Raw genomic sequence first — 21,297 nt, forward strand, 5'->3', positions numbered from 1 at the left:
ACTGTATGAGAAAAGGGATGTATAAATATATGTATATTTACAATGGAAATATATATATATATATATATATATATATATATATATATATATACATACATACACACACACATATTTATATATATATATATAGATAAGTGAACTATGGGCATAAGCGATAAAATAAAATAACACCTATAGGTAAATAAATTAATAAATAAATACATTCATTTTGTCAAAAATATATATTAACTGATGAAAACCGGCTAGGTAATAACTATAAGTGGAAGTTGTTATAGGCAGAGTAAAGGATAGAATTATACAAAGTTAATTAATTTCAAGATTTGAAAATACCACAAATATAATGGAAAGCAGACTCAGAGAAGAGTGGTTATAATTTTAATAAAGGAAGGGGGTAAAGTACAACAAGCACGATTGTCCAGATGGGTTTATCTACCCCTCCTTATCTTTTTTTTTTGTTTGATTTTCTTTTTTTTTCTTCTTTTGTTTGTACTCTAAGTGTCTAAATTGTATCCATTGATGGAAATGTTGAAGAAATTATGGTAATATTACAAAATAGTTTTTTTTTATGTCATGAAGTTTTCGTTGAAATATAAGTCTGTATACTTATGCTAAAAAAAAAATAATAGAAATTATATTAAAAAAAAAAATACTGTCCCTTTAAATAGTTTTTTTTTTTCTTTCTTGCGGGGTGGTGTGCAAAAATTGCTGATGGACGTTTTCTACAGCATACATTTTTAACATATTGGTTAGAACCTTTTATTTTTGCACTGTTGCTTGCAAATAACAGTGTTTAACCCAGAAAAGCATTGCTTTTCTGAATCTCATTTTAACTATGTGTTTAACCCTTTTTGCAATAGTAAAATCTTCTAACATTATTTTATTTTTGCACTTGAATGTCCCCTTAATTACACTGCACACATTAGTTCAATTGTTTGTATGTTTTATGCTTACTTTTTTCCATTAACTTATGTAAGGAATAACTTGCAAGGTGCATCTCTTTCTGTCTCTGCCTCTGTGTGTGTGCGTGTCCCCCTGCCTATATGTGTCCCCCTGGCTATGTGTTTGTCTCCCTACCATGGTGTGTGTCTCCCTGCCTGTGTGTGTGTGTGTCACTCTGCCTCTGTGTGTCCCTCCTGCCTATGTGTTTGTCTCCCTACCACTGTGTGAGTCTCTCCCTATGAGTGTTTCTTACCCTGCCTATGTGTGTCCCTCCTGCCTATGTGTTTGTCTCCCTACCACTGTGTGTGTCTCTGCCTTTGTGTGTGTCACCCTGCCTCTGTGTGTCCCTCCTGCCTATGTGTTTGTCTCCCTACCACTGTGTGAGTCTCTCCCTATGAGTGTTTCTTACCCTGCCTATGTGTGTCCCTCCTGCCTATGTGTTTGTCTCCCTACCACTGTGTGTGTCTCTGCCTTTGTGTGTGTCACCCTGCCTCTGTGTGTCCCTCCTGCCTATGTCTTTGTCTCCCTACCACTGTGTGAGTCTCTGCCTATGAGTGTTTCTTACCCTGCCTATATGTGTCTCCCTGGCTATGTGTTTGTCTCTCTACCACTGTGTGTGTCTCCCTGCCTGTGTGTGTGTGTGTGTCACCCTGCCTCTGTGTGTCCCTCCTGCCTATGTGTTTGTCTCCCTACCGCTGTGTGAGTCTCTGCCTATGAGTGTTTCTTACCCTGCCTATGTGTGTCCCTCCTGCCTATGTGTTTGTCTCCCTACCACTGTGTGTGTCTCTGCCTTTGTGTGTGTGTCACCCTGCCTCTGTGTGTCCCTCCTGCCTATGTGTTTGTCTCCCTACCACTGTGTGTGTCTCTGCCTTTGTGTGTGTCACCCTGCCTCTGTGTGTCCCTCCTGCCTATGTGTTTGTCTCCCTACCACTGTGTGAGTCTCTCCCTATGAGTGTTTATTACCCTGCCTATGTGTGTCCCTCCTGCCTATGTGTTTGTCTCCCTACCACTGTGTGTGTCTCTGCCGTTGTGTGTGTCACCCTGCCTCTGTGTGTCCCTCCTGCCTATGTGTTTGTCTCCCTACCACTGTGTGAGTCTCTGCCTATGAGTGTTTCTTACCCTGCCTATGTGTGTCCCTCCTGACTATGTGTTTGTCTCCCTACCACTGTGTGTGTCTCTGCCTCTGTGTGTGTGTCACCCTGCCTATGTGTGTTTCTTAAACTGCCTATGTGTCTCACCCTGCCTATGTGTTTGTTTCCCTACCACTGTGTGTGTCTCCCTGTTTGTTTGTATGTGTGTGTGTATGTCACCCTGCCTCTGTGTTTCACTCTGCCTATGTGTTTGTCTCCCTACCACTGTGTGTGTCTCCCTGTCTGTCTGTATGTGTGTGTGTGTGTATGTGTGTATGTCACCCTGCCACTGTGTGTGTCTCACTCTGCCTATGTGTTTGTCTCCCTACCACTGTGTGTGTCACCCTGCCTATGTGTTTGTCTCCCTGCCTGTGTGGGTGTATGTGTGTGTGTATATATATATATATATATATATATATATATATATATATATACTGGTCTTATAATTTATGCAGGCCTGCTTTTTATTACCAGTCCTGCCCTGAAGGAAGACAGAGTGGCGGGAAGAATTGGCCGGAAAGACACACAACACTTGCAGTGCTGCTGATGGATCCAAAATTTTGTAGATACAGAGGAAGGACCGAAGCCTTTCAGCTGGAGGACGAACTTCACTTGTCTTTAAATGGTTAGTGCTGCTGCCTAGATACAGACACACACACAGACACAGTTACAGTCACACACACACATAGATACACAAACAAATGCAGAGTCACACACACACATACATACACACACACACACATAAAGTCACACACACACATAGATACACAAACACACACATATACAGTCACACACACACATAGATACACAAACACATGCACATACAGTCACACACACACACACAAACACACACACATAGAGTTTGACTACTGAAGAAAAGCTGCAGTAAAAAGGATGTTTATTTTGTTTAAATGTTAAAGGAGCATTAAACACAATTGTTTTCTTTCATGCTTCAGATAGAACATAAAATATTAAACAAATTTATCTATTTTTTTTTCTTTTGGTATCCTTTGAAAAGCATACCTATGTAGGTTTAGGAGAAGCACTATACTACTGGAAGCATTTGCTGATTTTGGTGGCTGCACATATATACCTCTTATCATTAGCTCATTTAATGTCTTCAGTTAGCTCCCAGTAGCTATCTTTCATTCAGACAAACAACTTAGAAGACAAAGGACAGCATGGTTTCACTGCTGGAAGATCATGCCTGACTAATCTAATTGATTTCTTTGACCATGTAACTAAAATAATAGACCAGGGAGATGCCGTAGATGTTGCATATCTAGACTTTAGGAAAGCATTTGACACCGTCCCACACAACAAACTTATTCACAAAATGTATTGCCTTGGTATAGATGCTAAGATTGTTAAGTGGGTAGAATGCTGGCTTAAAGATAGATGACAGAGGGTTTCAATTAATGGGGTACATTCAAATGAGGCATAAGTTACTAGTGGTGTTCCCCAAGGGTCAGTTCTTGTTTAACAGCCTGTTTTGTTTAACATGTTCATAAGTGATATTGGAAGTGGGCTTAAGGGGAAGGTTTGCTTGTTTGTTGATGATACAAAAATTTGTAACAGGGTAGATGTTCCAGGAGGAGTTGATCAAATGAACTGTGATATTAATAAACTAGAGGACTGGTCAAATAAATGGGATCTGAAATGTAATATTACTAAGAGCAAAATTATGCATATAGGATCCAAAAACCCAAACGCCAATTATAGTCTCAATGGTACATTACTGACGATAATTAAAGAAGAAAGGGATTTGGGAATTATTATTTCAGATGATTTAAAATATGGTACACAATGCCGCAGTGCAGCCAGCAAGGCCAGTCAAATGCTTGGTTGCATTGGAAGAGGTTTTAGTAGCAGAAATAGCAAGGTTCTTATGCCACTTTACAGATCATTAGTTAGACCAAATATGGAATACTGTGTACAGTTCTGGAGACCATATCTTCAGAAATAAATAAATAAACTAGAAGCTGTCCAAAGGAGGGCTACTAAAATGGTACATGGTCTAAAATATAAAACGTACAAAGAAAGACTCTATGATCTAAATATGTATAGTTTAGAGGATAGAAGGGAAAGAGGTGACATGATAGAAACCTTCAAATATATGAAGGGACTTAATAAAATAGAAGCTGAAAGCTTTTTTCACAAAAAATAAATGCCAAAACAAGGGGTCACAATCTAAAGTTAGAGGGTAGTAGATTCAGGAGAAATTTGAGGAAGCATTTATACAGAAAGGCTGGTGGATTCATGGAATAAACTTCCATTTGAGGTGGTAAACACAAAGACTGTAAAGGAATTTAAAAATGCCTGGGACATGCATAAGGCTATCCTAAGGAAAAAGTAACATGTAATATGGGTAGACTTGATGGGCCTTTTAGGTTCTTATCTACCGTCAAATTCTATGATTCTATGTTTCTATTGCTGCATATCATTCAACAAAGGATACCAAGAGAATGAAGCAAAATTAATAATAGCAGTAAATTGGACCTGCAACCTGCCAATTTAATAATAAATTTAAGTTGCCTCTATCGGGTTCATATATGTGTTTCTCGGGCGTATCATAGCCAGTGCCTCACTAGCCTCTGACCTCACCGCACGTCACTGGTATATAGATCAAACACCTCGTCATATACCACATCCCTTTAAATCAATGTTAACACACTTGTATTTTCAAAATATATTTATATTTTCATATACATATTTATAAATATACATATTTTCCTTAAGAACTATACTTACATGCTGAAGACAATATAAATATTCCCCCATACAATAGTATATTTCTATATTTCTATAATAATGTACATTGTTTCTATATCTGTGATTAAATGCTGTATTAAACTTGTTTAGTAAAAGGTAGCCACTATAGTGGCAGATAATATTGTTTTAATGTTTATTACAAATTGCTTGCGAACTTAAAGTCAAAATAAAACTTCCAATATTCATTTAGAGCATCCCATTGTAAACAGCTTTCTTATTTACTTCTATTATACAATTTGCTTCATTTGTTTGGTATCCTTTGTTGAAGACCATTCATGAGTAGCCACATGAGCAGCTATGCACTGCTGAAAGCTAGCTGATTGGTAGCTGCACATATATGCTTTTTGTCATTGGCTTACCAGATGTCTTCAGCTAGCTCCCAGTAGTGCATTTCTGTTCTATAACCTGCTCTTCAACAAAGAGATCAAAGCAAATATGGTGTTAGAAGAAAATTTGTGGTCTATCTGAATCAGGAGAGTTTAACTTTGACATTACTGTCATCAAAGGGTGCACAGCAAACATTCAGGTTTGCAAAAGGAAAGTGCTTTGAAATACTACAATCACTGCCCCATAGCTAAATGCATGTTTGTAAGGTCACACTACTTTGTTCTTGACAATCTTCATTTCATTTTGATATTTTTGCCTTTGGCCTTTCTTTCGGCTAGATTTCGAGTTTTGCGTTATGAGGGGTGCGGTGCTAACTTGCACGTTATTGTCACCGCTCACTTTCCTACAGCGCTGGTATTACAGGTTTTTCTAAACCCGGCGTTAACAGGTAAGAAGTGAGCGTAGAGCAAAATTGTGCTCCATACCGCACTCCAATACCAGCGCTGCTTAAGTCAGCGGTGAGCTGGTTTTACGTGCTTGTGCACGATTTCCCCATAGACATCAATGGGAAGACCCGGCTGAAAAAAAGCCTAACACCTGCAAAAAAGCAGCGTAAAGCTCAGTAACGCAGCCCCATTGATTCCTATGGGGAAACAAAATTTATGTTTACACCTAACACCCTAACATGAACCCTGAGTCTAAACACCCCTAATATTACACTTATTAACCCTTAATATGCCATCCCCAACATCTCCGACACCTGCATTATACGTATTAACCCCTAATCTGCCACTCTGGACATCGCCGCCACAAACATTACAATTATTAACCCCCTAATCTGCTGCCCCCAACATCGCCGACACCTACATTATATTTATTAACCCCTAATCTCCCGCCCCCAATATTGTTGCAATGTACCTACACTTATTAACCCCTAATCTGCCACTCCCAACGTCAACGCCATTATAATAAACATATTAACCCCTAAACCACTGCACACCCGTATCACAAACACTAGTTAAATATTATTAACCCCTAATCTGCCTTCCCTAACGTCGCCGCCACCTATCTACATTAATTAACCCCTAATTTGCCATCCCTAACGTCGCCGCCACTATATTAAATTTATTCACCCTTAAACCTAAGTTTAACCCTAACCCTAACACCCCCTAACTTTAATATAATTAAAATAAATCTAAATAAAACCTACTATCATTACCTAAATAATTCCTATTTAAAACTAAATACTTACCTATAAAATAAATTCTAATATAGCTACAATATAACTAATAGTTACATTGTATCTAGCATAGGGTTTATTTTTATTTTACAGGCAAGTTTGTATTTGTTTTAACTAGGTAGACTAGTTAGTAAATAGTTATTAACTATTTACTAACTACCTAGATAAAATAAATAAATAAAATAAAATTTACCTGTAAAATAAAACCTAACCTGTTACACTAACACCTAACATTACACTTCAATTAAATAAATTACCTAAATTAAATACAATTAAATAAATGAAATACAATTACCTAAATTACAAAAAAAAAAATTACAGAAAATAAAAAACAAATTACAAGATCTTTAAACTAATTACACCTAATCTAATAGCCCTATCAAAATAAAAAAGCACACCCAAAATAAAAAAAAAACTAGCCTAAACTAAACAACAATAGCCCTTAAAAGGGCCTTTTTCTGGGCATTGCCCCAAATAAATCAGCTCTTTTACCTGTAAAAAAAATGACAAACAACCCCCCAACAGTAAAACCCACAACCCACACAACCAACCCCCAAAATAAAACCCTAACTAAAAAAAACCTAAGCTCCCCATTGCCCTGAAAAGGGCATTTGGATAGGCATTGCCCTTAAAAGGGCATTTGGCTCTATTGTGGCCCAAACCCCTAATCTAAAAATAAAACCCACCCTATACACCCTTAAAAAGCCTAACACTAACCCCCTGAAGATCCACTTACAGTTTTGAAGAGCCGACATCCATCCTCATCGAAGCTGGGAGAAGTCTTCATCCAAGCGGCAAGATGTCCTCAACGAAGCCGGCAGAAGTGGTCCTTCAGACGGGCAGAAGTCTTCACCCAGACGGCATCTTCTATCTTCATCCTTCCAATGTGGAGCGGGTCCATCTTCAAGACATCGGGCGTGGAGCATCCTCTTCAATTGACAGCTTCTTCTGGAATGAAGGTTCCTTTAAATGACGTCATCCAAAATGGCGTCCCTTAGATTCCGATTGGCTGATAGAATTCTATCAGCCAATCGGAATTAAGGTTGAAAAATAGGATTGAGCTTGCATTCTATTGGCTGATTGGAACAAAAGCGGCTTCTGTCTGTTTGTTCTTTTAAAATTTCCATCTCTGCCATTGTTTACTTTTGTGTATGTATATAGGCCATTTATTGACAGATTTGTAGCAGGGTTAGATTTGTGAAGTCTGCAGTGGGCATGTCTGGTTCTCAGAATTGTAAAAAAAGATGTTAGCGGCAGCGACCGTAAGCAACGCTGGGTGGGGGAAAGACATGTGAGGTGACGTCAGCACGCAGCGCGGCGAAGTGAAGCGTAGAGCCGCACGGAGGAAGGATGCCGGCGAGGTTCCTAAAGAAGTAAGGAGACGAAATAGCGGCGGATATCAGGCCGTGTCTCCAGTCCTGAACTAGGAAGGCGCACTGGTGGCTGGATACCGGGAATACTAGCCCGGTCCAGCAAAAGGTGCCCCTGAGAACGCCAGGCAGAAAGTGGAGGTGGTACACCTTAGAGAAGCTGCAATCACCAAACACGTGAAGGGTCTAGGGGAGTGCTGGGAGTAGGAGCCCCGACCTAAAGTGCAGGGACCAGGAGCTGGAGTGGAAGGTGGAACTTGGACTGCAAGTTAACCTCACAAAGAGGTTTTCACCCCCGGATGGCAGGTTTACATAGGATATGGACACAAGGAGTGAGGTAATTGGCCCCAGTATTGGGTATTAACGTTATAGTGGTTTCTTATAACTGTTGAAACACATAAGTATTATTTGAAAACCCGCTTCATATAAAATCCTTCTCTCACACAAGATCTTATTTGACTTTATTAAGAAGGAGTCGGAGGGGGAAATGGAATTATAAGGCCAACTGTTTCCTTATTATACCTTGCACTGGCTGTATATGCTAACTTTAAAGCGCTATAAAACAAATGATAGAATAACAGGACACCTAAAGGCAGGTGCTTTAATTTGCCTAAGTTAAAGAAGTAAAAGTCTTGGGTCCAAAGTGTATAACTGTGGCTGGAGACATTTTTAATTTTCTCAATCCCATTTAATGGATAAATATCTCTTACATCAAAAAATGTCACCCAAGTTAAAAACCGCAGATAAGAAAATTAATAAATCTATAATCTCTCCTAATAAATCTTCTGTGGAAGAGAAAATACCTGAAGTCCTGGATGCCGCAACAATTGCTATGCAAGTATCTGCATTGATTATACCCAAGATTGAAGAACTAAATATACGGCTGGATACTATCATGGGGGACATAAGAGCTCAAAACGAGAGAATGAATCATCTAGAGCAAAGGATCTCAGACTCAGAGGACACCCAAAATATAATGAGTGTAAAATTGGAAGCTGTACTCTCGCAGAATAAAATACTTACTAACAAAATGGAAGAAATTGAGAATAGAGCGAGGCGTAATAACCTGCGAATAATTGGTTTGCCTGAAACAGTGAAATCTCAGGAACTAAATAAGTTTGTAGAGGAAACGCTTCCAAATCTTATGGCTATACAACAACAAAAAGCATTGTTTACTGTGGAAAGAGTGCATAGATTGGGCAGAGAGCAAGAGGGTACGGATCAAGGCATGAAGAAACCGCTCCCAGTAATTGCTAAGTTCCTCAATTACCAAGGAAAGAATGAACTCATTCAAGCGTTCAGGAAACAACAACCCCTACAGTTTAATGGAGCTAGGATCCTAATATTCCAGGACTTTTCAACAGAGACATCATTTAAAAGGAGAAAATTCTCTTCAATCTGCTCCCAATTAGTGCAAGAAAAGAGATTTTTTTCTTTACTTTACCCGGCTAAACTTAGAATTAAGTCGGGGTCAAATTTTTTTGTGTTTGAAACCCCTGAAGATGCACAACAATTCTTAGGTAATGAATCAAAATAATAAGTTTAGATTAATGAGAGTTCTTGATTTGTTGACATTTTTTTTTTTTAGTTTTACAAAAAAAAATTTTTTTTTCTTTTTTCTTTTTTCTTCTCTCTTCTCTTTTTGTCTTCCCCCTCACTCCTACCCCCGCCCCCCCCCCTTTTTCTGGGCGGGGGAGGAGAGGAAAGAGGGGAGAAAAATGTGAAGGATTTTTTTTTTTTTTTATCATATATTTTTTTTTTCTCTCCTCTTCTTGTCTTCCCCCTCACTCCCCTCCCCGCCCCCTTTTTTTTCTGGACGGGGGAGGAGAGGAAAGAGAGGAGAAGGATGTGAAGGATTTTTTTTTTTTTTTTCTCAAGATCTACATATGTTAGAAATTGAAGATTGTAGTATAATTTTAATGGAGAAGAATATGTATGTACTATTCCAGTTTTATGAATCGGATTCAATTAGGTTCCGCACTGACAGGAATAGGTTAAAAATTGAATATTATTTTTCCTTTACAATATTTTTATGTACTTGTCACTTGATTGTTGTGTCTATTATAGATAGGAGTATGTATTTTTTAGTTAGATAGGTGCATTTTTACACTTTTGTGAAGTTGATTCAAATTTTTCTTATTGATAGGAATGGGTTAAGTTTTAAACACTATTTTTTCATTTTATGTTTATATCTATAATTGATTTTTATACGCACGAAGAGAATTACAATTTAGAATTTGAAATATATATCACAGGTTTAATTGATGAAAGTATAGGCACATTGCTCCATTTCTCTGAATTTAAAAGATTTACGTTTTATGATAGAAATGGCTTAAGGACCAAACACCATTTTTTTTTTCTTGTTTCATATCACTAATTTTTGTGTTTATTTTTAATAGGTAAAGGTGTTTCTTTAATAATTGTATATATTTGGTCCCTATTGAATCTTATTGATATTCGGATAATTAAAAAGTATATATTCTCTTTTTTTTTTTTTTTTTCTCTTTCTTCTTTCTCCCTCCTCGCGTCCCTTCCCCACCCCTCCGATGTCCCCTTCCGAGCTATTCACTATTTCTATATTTAGGGGTAAAGACCATTTTGAATCTTGCTCCAAAAAATAGTTAGAAGATAAAGTTGATTTCTTGGAATGTGGGAGGGATCCACTCCCCCATTAAAAGGAAAGCGTGGTAAATTTCTTAAGCAAAAAGGCTCTTGACATAATCTGCCTACAGGAGACTCACCTCTCCAAGGCTGAACATAATAAATTTAAGGTACATGGTTTCTCACAAACCTTCTTTTCCTCATATAGGAAAGCAGCTAGAGGGGTTATAATTTTGATCCACAAAAATCTTGGTCATGAGATTATTAAGGTAGTGAAAGATAGAGAGGCAAGATACATCATGGTTAGAATAAAGATTCAAAACCAGAGTTATCTAATAGTCAACCTGTATGGTCCTAATTGCCCAGATGTAGTATTCTGGACTCGGCTACTCAAGAATATCTTGAAATTCGCAAAAGATAAGAAAATTATAACAGCGGATTTCAACATAACCCCAAATTCAAATATTGATAGAATCAGACTGGGTTTAAGTAAAAAAACAAAGAACTATACAAAGTCTCAACTTAAGTATGAAGAAAAAATCTTTAGCTTACTTTCTCAATCACTTAATCTTATAGACATCTGGAGGAACATTAATCCCAATCTTCGGGAGTTTACATGCCATTCTAAGTCCCATAGTACCATGTCTAGATTAGATTTATATTTAATATCAGAGAATATGGCTCCTACAGTCTCCAAATGTGAGATTCTGGAAATTACTCTTTCTGATCATGCCCCTGTAATATTACAAATTCAAATTAAGAAATCATATACGTTTAATTCTTTCTTCTTTCCAGTTTACTTAGTCAACTCAGATAAATTTAGGTCTTTCTTGGTAAATGCCTGGGAAGATTATTGTTCTTTTAATGCTCATTACAGAGACAACACTCCTATCTTTTGGGAAATGGCTAAAGTATATTTAAAAGCAGAAATAATATCATATATGGCCAGATTAAAAAAAAAAACCAAATCACTAAACAGGATTTATCAAATAGACTTAAAGAGGCCTATGCTATCTATATAAAGAATCCAACTTTAGTAAATAGAGAAATTTATTTATCTGATAAAAAGCAAAGAGATCATTTTTTTATTAGAGCAAACCCAGGAAACAATGCATATTAAAGCAGCTAAATTTAAAAGATATGGTAATAAAGCAGGAAAGCTTTTAGCCTCTATTTTCAAGACACAAACTCAAAGAAAATCTATTGTGGTGATTAAAAAGGATAATGGTATCTCTTCTGATCAGGAGCAAATCGCTTTACTATTTTGTAATTTCTTTACAGACCTTTATGCATCACAACATCCTCAAGTTGAGGAGATTGATCGATTTCTAGAGTCTTCAAAGGTGCCAAAGGTATCGGGACCAGATCTGGAAGCTATGGAAAAACCTATACTTGATCAAGAGATAATAGGGGTTATTAAATCTTTAGCTAGAGGTAAGACACCAGGCCCAGGCAATTTACCCTTAGAGTTTTATATAATACTGTTAGAAAAAATTACTTCAGTTTTAAGAGACCTATATAAAGGTTACTTTGAAGAAAATATCAAGATTTCGGAAAACTTCAAAAGGGCAAATATTGTATTAAGCCCTAAACCTAATAAAGATCCTTTGGATTTTCCAGCTTATACACCGATATCCCTGCTTAATCTTGATTACAAGATTTTAATAAAAATCTTGGCAGAAAGACTGAAGCTTATCGCACCTAAAATCATACATGAGGATCAGGTGGGATTTGTGAGCGGAACATCATCCAAGAAAAATGTGAGGAAAATACTTCATGTTATCTCTCAGTATAGTATGGGCGGATCTGCTCTGCCGGAGGCCTTCCTGCGATCTCTGGATGCAGAGAAGGCCTTGGACAGAGTGGAATGGCCATTTATGTTTAAAGTTATGGCCAGATATGGTTTTGGGGAAAAGTTCTGTACCTTTATTAGAAATATCTATTTGGATGCAAAGGCATCAATTATTATCAACAATAAATTAACCCAACCCTTCACACTTTCAAGAGGCACGTGACAGGGGTGCCCACTTTCCCCCCTTGCTATTTAACCTAGTCTTGGAGCCATTGGTAATTAAGTTGAGGGAACTTCCTATAGGAATTAATATTGGTAAAGAAGTACTAAAGGTATCTTTATTTGCTGATGATTTACTTTTGTATGTTAGCAATCCAAAAGATACGATTAGTTCAGTCCTAGATCTTTTGAAGGGCTATGGTAATGTATCTGGTTATAAAACCAACCTGGCAAAATCAAAGGTAATCTGGTTGAATAAATGTCACAAACATCAGACTTATGAATTTATTGAATCCAAGGTATTGGAATACCTGGGTTTGAAACTTTCTTTCAATCCTGACGACTGGTACCGAGATAATATTTCCACGGTTCTTCGCGAAACTATGATAAAATTGAGAAGTTGGGCAGCCCTGCCGGTCTCAATATCGGGGAAAGTTAATCTTTATAAAATGTTTATAATTCCTAAAATTCTGTATCCATGTAGAATGCTTCCTCTCCTAATAAAAAAAATAGATCTATGGTGTTTTAATCAGGCATTGAGATATTTCCTGTGGAGTGGGAGGAAACCAAGAATAAAACTAGATTCACTATACCAACCATATTTGGGAGGAGGGTTAGCACTACCCAATTTGGAATGGTACAATTTATCAACCTTATTAAAATTTCCAGTAGACTGGCTCTTCCAGTCATTCAAATTATCAGATAAGTACCTAGAAGAACAGATCTGTGCCCCCCACTCCATGGGTTTTATACTACACGCATCAAATAAGTTCTTGGGTAAGACAATCGCCAACCACCCTTTACTTAAAGATATCTTAGGAGCATGGAGAAATACCATGAAGTTTTGTGGTTACTCTACTGCAGTCTCCAAATGGCTACCTATTCAAGGTAATCGCTACTTTCCATTAGGTAACTTAGCCAATATTTTCAGTTTATGGTCACCTATTAAAACCCTTGTGGTTGCAGATTTTTATGATTTCAAGTCTAGAAAACTTTATAATTTTTCAGAATTCCAAAATATTTTTCCTACAGTACAGAAAGAACAAATGTTTTATTTTATGCAAGCCAAAGAATATATTCGTAAACTATCTTACTTATTTCCTCAGATCTTTCAAGATCATCCATTAATGGATTATTTAAAAAGGGAGAAAAGTTCTTTGTCCTCCATATATAAGATCTTAAGGTCTGCAAAAACAGATAAATATATAGAACAAGCAAGGTCCCACTGGGAGAGAATAATAAGTCTACCGGACCTCTCAGAGCAATTAATTAATAGTCTAAGGACAACGTTTTCCATTTCCAACTCAAATTATTTGAGAGAAACGCAATTGAGGATCTTTAACAGAGATTACCTTATCCCGCGGCGGGTAGCCAAGTGGAATAGTAAGGTTAAAAACTTATGCACTAAATGCCATTTAAATGATCCAGATTTGGGACATTTACTCTGGGACTGCCCGAAGGTTAATCAGTTTTGGCACAAGGTAGCATATTTTCTTTCACAAATGACAAGTATTAAAATAGCGTTTTCAATAAACTCTATAATTTTATTGTCTCCCTGCCCCTTATGGGGGAATAAGAAGAGATTTATTCAATTAGCGATACTGAATCTCAGAAAGCTTCTTTTTAGTAATTGGTCTAAACCCCGGGTACCTACGATTAAGGAAGCAAAAAAGCTTCTTATTGATATGGCAATAATAGCAGCCCATGATTATAGGCTAGAAAGGAAGAAAGACAATTCATAATTAAAGGAATGGAAAGATCTTGTCTTAAGTCAGGGTAAAGACTTTATTGCAAATATAGAACAAATTATTAACATTCAGTTATAGTGAAGGGCCCTGAGTGGGAGATTTCACCAGCTCGGAGTGGATGGGGGGTGGAGAGGAGGGGGTAGGTGGGGGGGGGAGGAGATGTATGGAAACCCCCTCCTTTTTTTCTTTTTTTTTTTTCTTTCTTTCTTTGTCAACTGGTTTTCTTTGAAACTATCAATCCATATTAAGAAGTAAAATAACGGTCACCCATGCTACCTTGTTGAGTAAAATTAACTCTCTTTTCTTTTTTTTCTTTTTTTCTTTTTTCTTATGCTCTTTTGGAACCCATAATGTATATTTAAACATTGTTATATTGAACTGGATACATGTGAGTATCCTATTTTTGTATTTTTATTCTGCTGTTTCATCAATAAAATAATTAAAAAAAAAAAAAGAAAAAAAAAAGATGTTAGCACTAAATTACAAGTAAAATGTAATATGTATATAATAAAGTGTATTGCAAAGTTGTTTTACTATGTATAATAAATGTTTTACAAAGCTCAAAGTGTTATATGTTCCTTTAACTTTTCACAATCACACACTTAAAGATCCATAACTAGAGATGTCCATTTGTTTTGCCGTCAATATACAATTGTGATGAAAATCGGATTTAATTTAACAAAATGAAAATCTGAATAAATGAACCAAAGGAAATTAAAAATCGTCAGTATACATTTGTTTCCTTACATTTTTTGGTACATTACTGACGGTAATTAAAGAAGAAAGGGATTTGGGAATTATTATTTCAGATGATTTAAAATTTGGTACACAATGCCGCAGTGCAACCAGCAAGGCCAGTCAAATGCTTGGTTGCATTGGAAGAGGTTTTAGTAGCAGAAATAGCAAGGTTCTTATGCCACTTTACAGATCATTAGTTAGACCAAATATGGAATACTGTGTACAGTTCTGGAGACCATTTCTTCAGAAAGATATTAATAAACTAGAAGCTGTCCAAAGGTGGGCTACTAAAATGGTACATGGTCTAAAATATAAAACGTACAAAGAAAGACTCTATGATCTAAATATGTATAGTTTAGAGGATAGAAGGGAAAGAGGTGACATGATAGAAACCTTCAAATATATGAAGGGACTTAATAAAATAGAAGCTGAAAGCTTTTTTCACAAAAAATAAATGCCAAAACAAAGGGTCACAATCTAAAGTTAGAGGGTAGTAGATTCAGGAGAAATTTGAGGAAGCATTTTTTTACAGAAAGGGTGGTGGATTAATGGAATAAACTTTCATTTGAGGTGGTAAATACAAAGACTGTAAAGGAATTTAAAAATGCCTGGGACATGCATAAGGCTATCCTAAGGAAAAAGTAACATGTAATATGGGTAGACTTGATGTGCCTTTTTGGTTCTTATCTACCGTCAAATTCTATGATTCTATGTTTCTATTGCTGCATATCATTCAACAAAGGATACCAAGAGAATGAAGCAAAATTAATAATAGCAGTAAATTGGACCTGCAACCTGCCAATTTAATAATAAATTTAAGCTGCCTCTATCGGGTTCATATATGTGTTTCTCGGGCATATCATAGAAAGTGCCTCACTAGCCTCTGACCTCACCGCACATCACTGGTATAAAGATAAAACACCTCGTCATATACCATATCCCTTTAAATCAATGTTAACAAACTTGTATTTTCAAAATATATTTACAATCATGCAGCAAATCAAAACTGATTAGAAAACTCATCTATAATATCTATTTTCTGTCAGAGAACTAGAATCAGCTTTGTAATATCGTATAATACCTTATACATATATTTGATACACTACATATTTTCCTTAAGAACTATACTTACATGCTGAAGACAATATAAATATTTCCCCATACAATAGTATATTTCTATATTTCTATAATAATGTACATTGTTTCTATATCTGTGATTAAATGCTGTATTAAACTTGTTTAGTAAAAGGTAGCCACTATAGTGGCAGATAATATTGTTTTAATGTTTATTACAAATTGCTTGTGAACTTAAAGTCAAAATAAAACTTCCGGGGCGGAGCTAGCTAATGAAGCACCAAGACGCACTATCGCTGAGCTCCTGAAATTTGTCTACTAAAATCTTGATTTTTGGCACTTTGGAAGCTTATTTGCCTACCACTTATATAGCCCTTACGATGGAGGAGTTCCATAGACACCTTTCTTATTTACTGGCTGGTCTGATTGCTAAATTTGACAGTCAGTCTTACAGTTTGAGATCCGCCATCATAGAGATGCGTAATAAAGATGGCGTTTCCTATCTTTCCAGCAGTGGCTCCAGCGCGGCAACACAGCCAGAAGACTCACTACCTATTCAATACTCTCCTATTCGACTGCAAGAAAGGCTACTCAGAGAGGGCTCACCCAGCTCTCTCCCTGAAACCACAAGTTGTGACCCGATACAGCCATGCAAGGCTGATCTGCCCTGCATCTCTACCGATACATCGGGAACAGAAAGACCTACTCAGATCGTTACTGGGCAACATCACCAGCCCTCTTCCCCTCCTTACCTAATTGTGAAAACCACTCTTGCACCTAACACCCTCGAGACTCAAGCTACTGCCGTACAAGGCGGAACTTTGGAAACAGATCGAGCAAAGAGTCTATATGTATGCAAGAGCCTGGGAGAAACATTCGATGAGGTCTTAGTTGTTGGCATACTACTAAATCTGAGGGTCCTTGCTCGAGGATATATTGACGCATGGCAATTCTCCCTAATACCTGGTATGTCGCTCAAACTTAGAGCTGGAGTGGGGTAAATTTGAGTGCGTAGCACTGCCATCGTGAGCGCCCAATCTTTCCTCATCTGTGGCAGGACATGCTATTCCTGATTGGAAACATATGGGACACATGCTATTTGCATTGTTGGGACGGTCTTTCAGAGTTATTTTGACAAGCAGGAACCAGATGGCTCTTTTGTTCGCAATGTACATCAATCTACCTACAGTTGTTTATGAACAGATTTCAAACAAGAACTACCCTGAACAGCTCTGTTTACAGGATTACTCTGATGCATGTCTTAATGTTTTTCCCCCTGTTATGTATGGCACGCGCTGTTGCTATAGCTTACTATAAATATGTGAATAATACTTTACTCCACAGTTAAATCCCTAATAGGGACATATCCTTATATACATGTTAGGTGATACTTGGCTATATGAGATTCCACATAGCAGAATATCTTGCTTGACTGTATTGGCTATGTCTATAACAATACATTTAGCTATATACCAGTAAGCCTTGATACTTTCAGAGAGCTATGTACGGTTTACTGTAATGATGGTATAGTTTCTGATAATATATGAGTCTTTTATATTTATTATAACACTTACATTTGAACTCACTTGTACGCAAGCATATACAGCGCCTATTTCATGTTATATTCTCACTGCATGGTCTAGTAGACACTGTTGGGCTATGTCAACTGGGAGGACACGGCTCGGCATGTCGGATAAATTGGAGACTTCAGTTAAGATGTATATACAGTAGCTGACAGTGTACACCGTATTAGAGATGTATAGTTGTGTGGATGTCCTCTTTGCCTCTAGTTATATGTATACCTAGTTATTTCCCCCTATCTCTCTTATGTAGACAGACTCCAGAGGATTTCATAGCACTTAGTATTCATTTCCTCAGGCGATCTTATGTTTGTGCATATAACTCACAGCTGTTGATATTAACAATGAGCTGGTTGAAATTTTTGCCCTATGTACTCAGATTTTACCTAGCAGCCTGTATTTAGTATTTAATATTTTAAGCAGTGAGGCTGACTCCAGTGGCAGATCAGCCTCATACCCAGTTGTATAGCCCATCTTCTTGAAGTTAAGTACTCTCAATACTCCCACTTTCTGAAGCTAAATATTTACAAATTATTGTATACCTTGATGTGGTATGTATACTAGTACATAGTTCTCCCTTCTATAAGGCACTTTTACCTATAACACTGGCTGCTGTTAATGTTTTCTTTACACTTCACTCTCATCTAGCATAGTGATTAGAAATTGGTTTGAATAAGTATAATGCGGTCTGCTGCGTAAATTATATCAATACTATTTTATCTACGCAGGGTTTGTTATATCTCTCCATTTCTATGCTATGTCTTTTTAGTGCCCCATGGGTTTCGCATCACATTATCTTATGTTTGTTTTTACTATGTTTATATATTATAATCTTTCCTTCATAGAGCTAGCCCAGATATAATAGGCCTCAATGTCAATATATGTTTGCCTTTAATTAGCTTGTATATCTAACTTCCATATATTAACTACTCAATACTAATTTTAGCTTTAAGTTGTACAAAGCTGTTACTCTGAGTGAAGTGCTGTGATCCCCATATACCAGGAGTCGTTAACTTTTATAAGACAGTCTATAATAGTTCACATTTACTTATAGTTAACATTACCACCCTATATCTCTGTTCACTCAAATGTTCTCATACGTGGAAGTACTTAGAGAGTTGTTCAGGAAAAGCCAAATGGTTTATAGTTACTTCTTAATAGTCTTGTTCCCTCATATACGTATTATCACGTAGCTTGCTATGATACTGTGATCCAGATTATCACTTCTACCAGGTGGAACTCAACTATAATTTGTGACTATGCTCTATGTTCCTACCATTTCCCTAATTGTCTGCTCAGATGTGTTTCTGCCACTACCAATAATATCAAGCTCCCACACGCACACTATTGGTATATAAACTAACTACTATTGTTTAGCTCACACTGTAAATATTGGCTGGCTCTTGCCCCATTGCCTTTATTACATTTTGAGCGGCTCTTGCCCACTGCATCCCCCTCCCCCATAAATATATAGTTACCTCCTCCCTAGTCTCACCCTTATTTGAATAGATACCCTACTCTATTTTTTGTACACAGCTAGGAGAGGATCTTTTTTGCTTGTATCACGTTTATGACACTCTAATACAAAACTGAAGTCTTTCCATGTGATAGCCCACATTCTCTGGTAATATTTGAGATGCTAGAATGCAATACTCTCTAAACTATGTTGTGTATACATTGTCTTGTAAATGTTTTGGGGCATACCCTATATTCTGTATTTATTTACGACTTCAATAAAAAATATTAAAAAAAAAAAAAAAAAAACTTCCAATATTCATTTAGAGCATCCCATTGGAAACAGCTTTCTTATTTACTTCTATTATACAATTTGCTTCATTTGTTTGGTATCCTTTGTTGAAGACCATTCATAAGTAGCCACATGAGCAGCTATGCACTGCTGAAAGCTAGCTGATTGGTAGCTGCACATATATGCTTCTTGTCATTGGCTTACCAGATGTTTTCAGCTAGCAGTAGTGCATTCCTCTTCTATAACCTGCTCTTCAACAAAGAGATCATAGCAAATATGGTGTTAGAAGAAGATTTGTGGTCTATCTGAATCATGAAAGTTTAACTTTGACATTACTGTCATCAAAGGGTGCACAGCAAACATTCAGGTTTGCAGAAGGAAAGTGCTTTGAAATACTACAATCCCTGCCCCATAGCTAAATGCATGTTTGTAAGGTCACACTTCTTTGTTCTTGACAATCTTCATTTAATTTTGATATTTTTGCCTTTGGCCTTTCTTTCAGCTAGATTACGAGTTTTGAGTTATGAGGGGTGCGGTGCTAACTTGCACGTTATTGTCACCGCTCACTTTCCTACAGCGCTGGTATTACAGGTTTTTCTAAACCCGGCGTTAACAGGCAAGAAGTGAGCGTAGAGCAAAATTGTGCTCCATGCCGCACTCCAATACCAGCACTGCTTAAGTCAGCGGTGAGCTGGTTTTACGTGCTTGTGCACGATTTCCCCATAGACATCAATGGGAAGAGCCAGCTGAAAAAAAGCCTAAAACCTGCAAAAAAGCAGCGTAAAGCTCAGTAACGCAGCCCCATTGATTCCTATTGGGAAACAAAATTTATGTTTACACCTAACACCCTAACATGAACCCCGTGTCTAAACACCCCTAATATTACACTTATTAACCCTTAATATGCCATCCCCGACATCGCCGACACCTGCATTATACTTATTAACCCCTAATCTGCCACTCTGGACATCTCCGCCACAAACATTACAATTATTAACCCCCTAATCTGCTTCCCCCAACATCGCCGACACCTACATTATATTTATTAACCCCTAATCTCCCGCCCCCAATACAGCTGCAACGTACCTACACTTATTAACCCCTAATCTGCCACTCCCAACGTCAACGCCACTATAATAAACATATTAACCCCTAAACCACCGCATTCCCGCATCGCAAACACTAGTTAAATATTATTAACCCCTAATCTGCCTTCCCTAACGTCGCCGCCACCTATCTACATTTATTAACCCCTAATTTGCCATCCCTAACGTCGCCGCCACTATATTAAATTTATTAACCCTTAAACCTAAGTTTAACCCTAACCCTAACACCCCCTAACTTAAATATAATTAAAATAAATCTAAATAAAACCTACTATCATTACCTAAATAATTCCTATTTAAAGCTAAATACTTACATATAAAATAAATTCTAAGCTAGCTACAATATAACTAATAGTTACATTGTATCTAGCATAGGGTTTATTTTTATTTTACAGGCAAGTTTGTATTTGTTTTAACTAGGTAGACTAGTTAGTAAATAGTTATTAACTATTTACTAACTACCTAGATAAAATAAATAAATAAAATAAAATTTACCTGTAAAATAAAACCTAACCTGTTACACTAACACCTAACATTACACTTCAATTAAATAAATTACCTAAATTAAATACAATTAAAAAAATGAAATACAATTACCTAAATTACAAAAAAAAATTTTTTACAGAAAATAAAAAACAAATTACAAGATCTTTAAACTAATTACACTTAATCTAATAGCCCTATCAAAATAAAAAAGCACACCCAAAATAAAAAAAAACTAGCCTAAACTAAACAACAATAGCCCTTAAAATTGCCTTTTTCTGGGCATTGTCCCAAATAAATCAGCTCTTTTACCTGTAAAAAAAATGACAAACAACCCCCCCAACAGTAAAACCCACAACCCACACAACTAACCCCCAAAATAAAACCCTAACTAAAAAAACCTAAGCTCCCCATTGCCCTGAAAATGGCAT

General features: G+C 36.8%; 1 protein-coding gene across 6 annotated transcripts in view; it reads right to left on the bottom strand.

Annotated features, from left to right (window-relative positions):
* LOC128665909 (3-galactosyl-N-acetylglucosaminide 4-alpha-L-fucosyltransferase FUT3-like) overlaps window positions 1-21,297 on the bottom strand; it is a 139,777-nt gene that overhangs the window by 113,721 nt on the left and 4,759 nt on the right. The window lies entirely within an intron of this gene.

The sequence above is a fragment of the Bombina bombina genome, chromosome 7 (assembly GCF_027579735.1).
Source record: "Bombina bombina isolate aBomBom1 chromosome 7, aBomBom1.pri, whole genome shotgun sequence".
Lineage (NCBI taxonomy): Eukaryota > Metazoa > Chordata > Amphibia > Anura > Bombinatoridae > Bombina > Bombina bombina.